The following is an 8,429-nucleotide window of genomic DNA, read 5'->3' on the forward strand; positions in this document are numbered from 1 at the left end:
TATTTGTTGGTAAAAGAGTAGCCCAGGAGTTGGCAGTGGGTGGTGATGACTAGCTGCCTTTCCTCTAGTCTTACATTGCCAAATTTGTGACGGCTAGCGAAAACAGCCCTCGTGTAGCTTTGCGCGAAATTCAAAAACAAAACTAAGTTGTTATTTGCGTATATTTAATAACATAGCAGTATATTATTTACATCAGTAATAAAGATACTTGACTAAACTATGTAAATAAATATATTTTCAAATTTAATAGTAAATGCATTAACAAGGCTTCACGCGATGAGTTTTTTATTATACAAAATAATACATTGTTCTCAAAGCACTCACTGTAGCATTAGACTGGTACTACCAATTCATTGTCGATAGTTTGTTATTGATTTAATACTGTTGAAATCTGTATATTAAAAAACAATTATTACACGAGCATCCATTTCGAACTCTGTAAGTTTAAAGATAAATAATTATACTAAGGTTTTGATGTATTTAAACTACACACAAAATTAACACGTGACGACGAGAAAACCCACTTGTTTTGAAAAATATTAATGTAAAAACGGGTGGTATGGTTTGAGAAAATTCCATGTAGAGGAACGAATGTGGGTCCTACTTCCTTAGTCACTTCCAAAACCTAGGATATATTTTATATGTTGTAACTTGTAGCTTAGGATCTTTTTTAAAAACATGCAGCATATTTTGTTTCATTTTGATGTGTTTTGTTTATGGCTTAAAAAATTATGGTTATACTGTAATTAATTAGAAAGTAGGATTTGCTGTTTTTAATTCAGCCTTTCCTCATGATTTTGTTTATTCATTTAGCTTCATTTGGATGTAATTATTTAATTTCACTAAAATATATATGTGTATATATATATATATATGTGTATAATAATTGAATGTGACTGTATATTGCAGAATACTATTCTGCTAAAAGACAGGAAAAACTTAAGGTTAGTTCGATATTACTGGATACTTAACATGAGTTTACATGTCTAGTGTTAATACAGTTTATGTAATGTTATCCAGGTACAACTGGAAGGTCAATATAATAAACAATAGTAAATATATGATTAAACATTTTTATTTCCATGTTATAATATGTAGTCATTATAGTACAAAGAAAGCAAAGTTTATATTAATTTCCTAATTTTTTTATGATTGTTACAAAGTTGGTCAAGTGACAGACCCCACATAGTTAGAGTGTAGAAAATAACAAAAAATTTAAAGTCTTACTGAAAACAAACATTTGAAATGTATTTAGGAGGTTTGAGAGATTACACAAATAATATTTGAGATTTTTGGGAAAAAGAATAGTATTTTTATTCATATCGTGAAACCACTTTGTACTTAGGCTGGTAATGAAACACATTTTTTTGCTTAAGAGTTGTCTGTGAAAATAATTTCATTAACAAATCTGGTATTTGTGAATACAAAATACTTGCAATCTTTACTAGAAGTTTACCAAATTTTCAGAAGATACACATGCTGTATCAAATGTTATGGTACAAGTATTTAACATGTGAAAATGTGTAGACAAATTTGTGTATATTATACTGAGCCATAGCAAAAGGGTTAAAACTAGTGGATTATGTGTTGTTCTTTTATTGTTGAAATTTATCACCAACAATTCATAGACACATACTATTGAGGATCTGTCCCTATAAAAACTTGATGAACATGTATAAATATCAATTTGTTATTTGTTATTTTGAATTTCGTGCAAAGCTACTCGAGGGCTATCTGCAGAAGCCGTCCTTAATTTAGCAATGCAAGACTAGAGGGAAGGCAGCTAGTCATCACCACCCACTGCCAACTCTTGAGCTACTCTTTTACCAACGAATAGTGGGATTGACCGTCACATTATAATGCCCCCATGGTTGAAAGGGCGAGCATGTTTGGTGCGACCGGGATTTGAACTCACAACCCTTGGATTACGAGTCAAACGCCTAAACACACTTGGCCATGCCGTGCCACATCATTCATAGCAAACGTATGTGCCACATAAATATCAATAATAGACTGAAGATAACTAACTGATGACATATCACAATAAAATGAACTAGCAAGTATCTCTTGCATGAACTCTCAGCCAGAGTAATGCTTAAGCACTAAATTTTACAGGACAATAAGAAGTGGTTTTGAAACATTCATTTAGCAACTTTTGGTGAATAGACACTTTATTTCTTAATCAGACTGAGATATAAACATGGTATAAATATGTAAAATTTGCAATTCTTACATAAATTTAAATTGTATTTACATCGTTTTGAGGAGTGTGATAGAGAATTAATGCACATTTCAAAATCAAAGGTCTGATTATTTAGTTTCTTTTTTAAATTCAATAGAGGGGAATTTGGTTTATATTCTTAATAAACAAGAATACATGCATAAAATTCATGGAATTTTAAATGATTCCTGTAAATTGCAAGTTTTAGAAAATTTCCTAAAAAGCAAGAATATAATTTCCAGACTGAACCCATGGGATTTTATAGTGGTATTTTATAGGTCTGCTTATTATATATATATATATATATATATATATATATACACATACAAATAAAAAAACAAGTGCCTCTATGAGTCCTGTTGTATCTAATATTGGAATGTAGAATTATAACTTTGCAGGGGTTTTGAGTTTTTGTTTTTATTAACTAAAATAAATTTATGGTCAAAGATTCTCTTAAGTTCTGTTATTTTAGCAAACAAATGACAGTATATTGTGCAGAGTTTGATATTGAATCATTTTTACACCAGTATATAACTTGAAGAGGTAATAAACTTAAAACAAACATACTTTATTCTTTGATGGATTGTTTAGGCAGAGTATTCATGACTTGAAGACGAAAGACAGAAGACTTTTGAAATGTTGTCCTCTGCACTTTTGTCTTCATAACAGGCAGTTGCTGCCCATTCTGCAAAGTTTCATCAAACATACTTTACTTTGAAAATTGCCCTCATGATGTCAGTAAACATGATTAAGTTCTGAATATCCTTTATATTATGTATAACATGACTATTTAACCATACTTTTTAACTCTCACACCTTTTCTTTGTTTTCCTGCTGTAATCCAGATTTTCTTGTTGATAATTGTGCTGTTAACTTTGTTCACAGTGAATTCTGAATTCATCATTAAGTATTGCTGGTAAGTTTATCTACCAGTATTAGAATTTTTCAATTTCTCTGAAGGCCTCACTCAGGCTATATTTTCAGCCCTTATTGATCAATGTGTTCAAGCCTTTAAGTTTATATTGTCTGTTGATTGGCTTTGTCTTCATTAGTATGCTAAATTGTGGAACTGTATGCTTTTTCCTCACAACATCTGTGATAAAATATGTACACATTTTGCATAAACCACTCTACCTTCTTTTATCTGAGTAGTAGGATATATCATCTATCTTTAATTTTAAGGAAGTTGATTTGATTTCTCTTTCTTTCCATTTTTCTACAAATATATTTTAGCTTACACCTTGCACTAATTTCTGTTATGACCAAATATACTAATGTCATGTTATAGGATTCCATCCTTAAATTTTTATGTTTTCCATGTGTTCATGATATTTGGGTCAATACTGATACTTTAGAAATAAGATAAGTATTAGTATCAATTTAACAAGAATATCTTCCTCTACTCATCTTATTTCTAAATTTCTTTACCCTCAGATTGTTTGTTTTTTGGGGAGATGGTAAATTTTATTTTGATTCATTGAAATCCTTTTGTGAAAGAACATTGAGTCATGGTCTTGGGTGTGCTTTTTTTTTTTCTAATTTCCATCATGTTCCACTTTCCACTACTTTTTATTCTTTTTGTGTTGTCCTTTCACCCTTGTCAGATGTTTTGCATAATTGGTACCGAGATGAGGGTTTATTTTCTCTCCTGTTTATGAATGTCATTGAACATGTTCCCAATCCCATGTTAGGGTTTAACCCTTGTGTTTATTTTTATTTTCAAGAAAATGGGGGATTAACAATCTATCATAAATCTGTCACCCTTGAACCAGTTTTTGTTATCTCTCATTTCAAGATGAAAGTTTTTTTCAATCTAAAGTGGATGTTCACCTCTAGGTTATAGATGATCAGTATGGATGTTCATTGCTGCACATTTCAATATGTTCGTCTCCCCATTGCTTCCTACATTTTGACCAAAATGATCAAGTCCTATTCCATTGTATGTTTTAAGTTTGGTCTTGAGTGCTTGTGCATGGATAATGCATTATTTAGGCCTACATTTCCACTACCTCATGGATGATTCAGGCATTCTCAACATGTTAAGAAGAATCCTTTTTGCTATGACAACACTTTTCCTTTGGTCCCCTCTCTCCAAGTGAGTTTTGATCACATATCTGATTAACTGAGTGTTGGAGATGGTTCTTTCTCAATTCAGTTGTGGTGTGGGTGTAGCCTTCTCTTTTACATTTTTGAAACATGGAGCTACTGGTTACTAAAATCTTCAGGCTTCCTTCTTTTCCTGTGTAAGTGATTCTGTCTCTTTTGGGCACTCAAGCTTCTCTCAAGTCCCTTGATTTTCTTGGATGTGCCCATAAGAGTTCCTTTTAATGGAATCTGGTTAATTATTTGAGTATGTCCAGAGTTCTACTGTCTTCTCCTGTATTTTTCTTCAATTTCTTTACTCTTTACCTCTTACTATCATGGTGACTTAGTTGGTCCCTCATAACTATGGGTATTCTTTCTTTTCCATTTTATTTTGATTTAATTATTTTATAAGAGCATGATGCTCTCTGGACAAGGTATGGTTTTGGACACTCACTGTTCTTGGGTACAGTCCTCAAAGGAGGGATCTCTTCATATTAATGCTTTTGAGATGTGGGCTGTTAAGTGGGTTTGGTATAATCTTCTGTCTTGTCTGTGTGAAAAAAACATTAGTTGCATCCAGACAGAAAACTGAAAGAGAGCTACTTAATTTCATACTTTTGCTTTATTTTTTTGGTATTTCTTTGTTAGGCTCATAGCCAACATATTCAGTTGATAACCTGCTTTATTTTGTGAGCTTTAATGATGGAAGCAAATTGGTTTTTCCCAAGGTAAGATCTCCCCCTCAGGGTAGAATCTATATAGCATGGTGTTTTAATGGATTTGTTTCAATTTTGTAAGTCTCCTTCATTAACATCTTTGAAACTCTCCTCAACATAGCCCAGACTCTGCAGCTGTGGCTGATAAAGCTTTGAGTGAGGATTAGTAGAGTTTTTCATGTACCTATCCTTCTCTTCAGCTTCTCCTCAGGCTACTGTCTCTCACTTGTGACACCTCTTGCTGGGTTATTCTCATTTCTCCCACTTTGTCTGCCTAGTTGTTGTTTTTTACTTCTTTGCCTTGGTGCATTGTAGGAATATCTTCATCTTGGAAAATTCTTTTACCTCAGTATTAGATATCAATATTTAACCATTAGTGATGTCAAGAAAACCCACTTGTAGAGAAAAATATATATGTAAAAATGGCTGGTTTGGGTTGAGAAATTTTTTTTATGTAGAGGAGCAAACAGCGATGACCTAAGAAAGTCGAAACGTTGTTTGCTCCTCTGTGTAAAAAAATTCCTCAACCCAAACCAGCCATTTTTACATAAATATTTAACCATGACATGTCGCACTATCTTCATACATTGTTTTTGTCTGATCTTTTGCCGGATGAGCAGGGTTTTCTCAGAGAGTAGCCCATTTTCTTCATTATTGTTGTCAACTGTCATCCACCCTTGCACTTTGTCAATGGCAATTGATGGTTTTCCTTCAATTTTCCAATCAGCACATTTTTTTTACTGGTCATTTGATATTCTTCCTTATCTTATTTCCTTCTTTTTTTAACCTGGCTTTTTAGGGATGTTAACAGAGCATCTTTGTTGATGATTCTCTGTCTTTTCCCTAATATTCTTTTCTTTCTGTTTTTTTATTTCCCAACAGTTGTTTATCTTTTTTAGACTGGAATGTTTGATTAGTTCTCATGGCTGTCCCCTGTTTCAGCTTTCTTTTAAGATGTATTTTTGTTTCTTTCTTAGTTGAGGAAGACAGTGCTCTTTCATTTTTATTTGGGACAAGTGAATTTCATTCTCAGGCCACTCCTTCTACTTCAGGATTTTAGTTGGCTGGGATGGTAATTGAATGTTTTTTTTCCATTCACTCTCTCCTCCTGAGTCATTTGTTTTGTCCTTCTTGGGAAGTTAATTGTTGTCTCACTCATACTGATCCCTTTTAAGATGGTTGACATTGTCATTTCTTGCCATGTTTGTTTTTTTTCTGTGTGGGACTTGTTTCCTGCCACTTTGACTGGATGGATTAAAACTTTTGTTTTGTTTGTTTGTTACTTTAAAAGAGTTAATGATTTTGCCATTTTTGTGGTTAACATCTCATCAAGTTTATCTCATAGATTTTCTTGTGTTTAGCTGCTGACATCCCCAGAGAGAGAGACTGCAAACAAGGATATGGACAACCCTGGTATCTGTGTGTCACATTACATACACCACATTGTGATTTCATCTGCATCTTTGTATTGCCTCCCTCTGGTAATTATTCTTTATGCAGGCTCTAAAAAGGTAAGTTGTTGTTTGTTTCTTTTCTTTAGAGATTCCAGAAACACAGAAAACAATAGCTGCTTTTATATCTATAACCAAATCTATCCAGAGAAGCAATTATTTATATATTTTTTTTTGCCTACACTAGGCCCTCCACTAATATTCTTAGTCCATATTTCATTATGTCTGAGTGAGCTCATTTGATCAAGAGTTATAATGGTAATCCACTTATCTATTTCTTCCATGAATGTGATACATTAACTTTTACTTTGGTTCTCAGTTCTATTCAACCTTTGGTCATGGCTTTCAATTTCCATGGTCTAGGTTGTGATCTTCCTGTCTAAAATTCCAGTGTTTGGTTAGGCTAACCTTTTGTTTCCTCTCTTTATTTCCTCACATGTTTTTTTTTTGTAAGACTGAAATATTAATGAAGTTTAACATGCTTTTATCCAGGTCTCTCTTTTAAAATCTGTTTCCTTCTTCTGGCTCATGATCTTTACAAATCATAGACCTTCCTTAATTTTATTTTGTGACTAATCATCCATCCCTAAGATTTTAATAGCTCAAGAGGAAGATTGTATCTTTTCTTCCATATTTTTTCCAATAATCTTGACCTCCAATAATCATATTGACCCTGATTGCCTTTTCTCTTCAATTTGGGCAGTCAAGACATTCCCATTTCAGCAATTTCACTATAATTTAGTCCTGCAATGGTAACACTCTTTCTTCAGGTACTTTTTGTCCTCTACTACGAGATGGATTTGTCAGTTCATTCAGATAATCTCTTCCTCTCTGAATAAAGATGCACAAAGAATGCATCACATTTCATCACATCAAATCTGCCACTTGACTCTCTCTCTGGCCTTGTGCTGATGATCATTGGATAAGATCCTTCAAGCTGAAATGTGGACTAAACCCAACCCCTTTGTCTTTCATTTTCTACACCATCCTCAGAATGTTTTCTCCCTCTTGTATCACTTCACAGGGTATACTTATTTCTTTAAATTCACTTCGAATCAGGGGTAACAGAACATACATACACATATATATATATTTCATTGTCTGCTCCAGATCATACCTTCTATGTAATATCATGGGTACAAGCACAAGGGTAGGGGGAGTGGCTGTCAACTTCCCAGGCTTATGCATGCTGGTTTATCAAATTAAGAGTTTGCAATGACCCATTGCACTTTCTTCAGCAAAAGACCTTTATGGTGGTTAAGTGTTATGAGGTTTGGAAAGTCTCTGTGTGAATTTCTTCATTTCTGGTATTCAGTTGGAGAATGGGTGGCCCTTTCTACTGTTACTTTCATTGTGGTGTTGTCCTTTTTGTAACTAGTGGCATACTTGTAGGTGGATGTGGAAAGGTTATAAACTTTCACTAATTGTCTAGCATAGACAGAAGTAATATATAGTTCAAGTAAAAAGCATATCCCATTGGGGGCAATTGAATATATGATTTTTGCCTTGCTCTTAAGACCAGGTTGTGGGTAATTTAAATTGTTTGGAACATTTTATGGTTGTATCAGTTTTATTAATTGTTGACACAACCCACATATATTGCATCCTGAGTCATGGATGATTTGATTGCATGCACAGAAAAAATCACTATTCTTTTGATGTGGACCATCTGACAAACTGAGACAGCACAGAAACTTAGGATGCAAACCTTAATGATGGTTAATGTAATAAATGGCCTTCAGTAAAGATTAGGCTTATTACAGTCATGAATTGCACTATGTAACACAAATTTTGTTCCTGGATAGTATGTGTTATTTCTTAATTGTTTATGTTGTAAAAGTACAGAAAATGGCCATTATTCCCTTCAAACTTTGCTTTTGTGACCTGGATAATGAAAATTAGAAATTAACCAATTTTCTGTGTAAAAATGGGCAGATTTGCACATTTTCATTTACA

General features: G+C 33.2%; 1 long non-coding RNA gene across 2 annotated transcripts in view; it reads left to right on the forward strand.

The window, feature by feature from the left end:
- The first annotated feature begins 304 nt into the window (after nucleotides 1-304).
- The window catches only part of LOC143233985 (uncharacterized), a 33,314-nt gene continuing 25,189 nt past the window's right edge, over nucleotides 305-8,429 (forward strand). The window contains exons 1-2 of one of the 2 annotated variants that reach the window (XR_013018456.1): nucleotides 305-438; nucleotides 6,384-6,533. This is a non-coding gene — a long non-coding RNA (uncharacterized LOC143233985). Of the gene's footprint in view, nucleotides 439-459; nucleotides 594-6,383; nucleotides 6,534-8,429 lie in introns of those variants that run through there. The other variant, XR_013018457.1, reaches the window with a different exon arrangement.

This window comes from Tachypleus tridentatus, chromosome 12 (genome assembly GCF_004210375.1).
Source record: "Tachypleus tridentatus isolate NWPU-2018 chromosome 12, ASM421037v1, whole genome shotgun sequence".
NCBI lineage: Eukaryota > Metazoa > Arthropoda > Merostomata > Xiphosura > Limulidae > Tachypleus > Tachypleus tridentatus.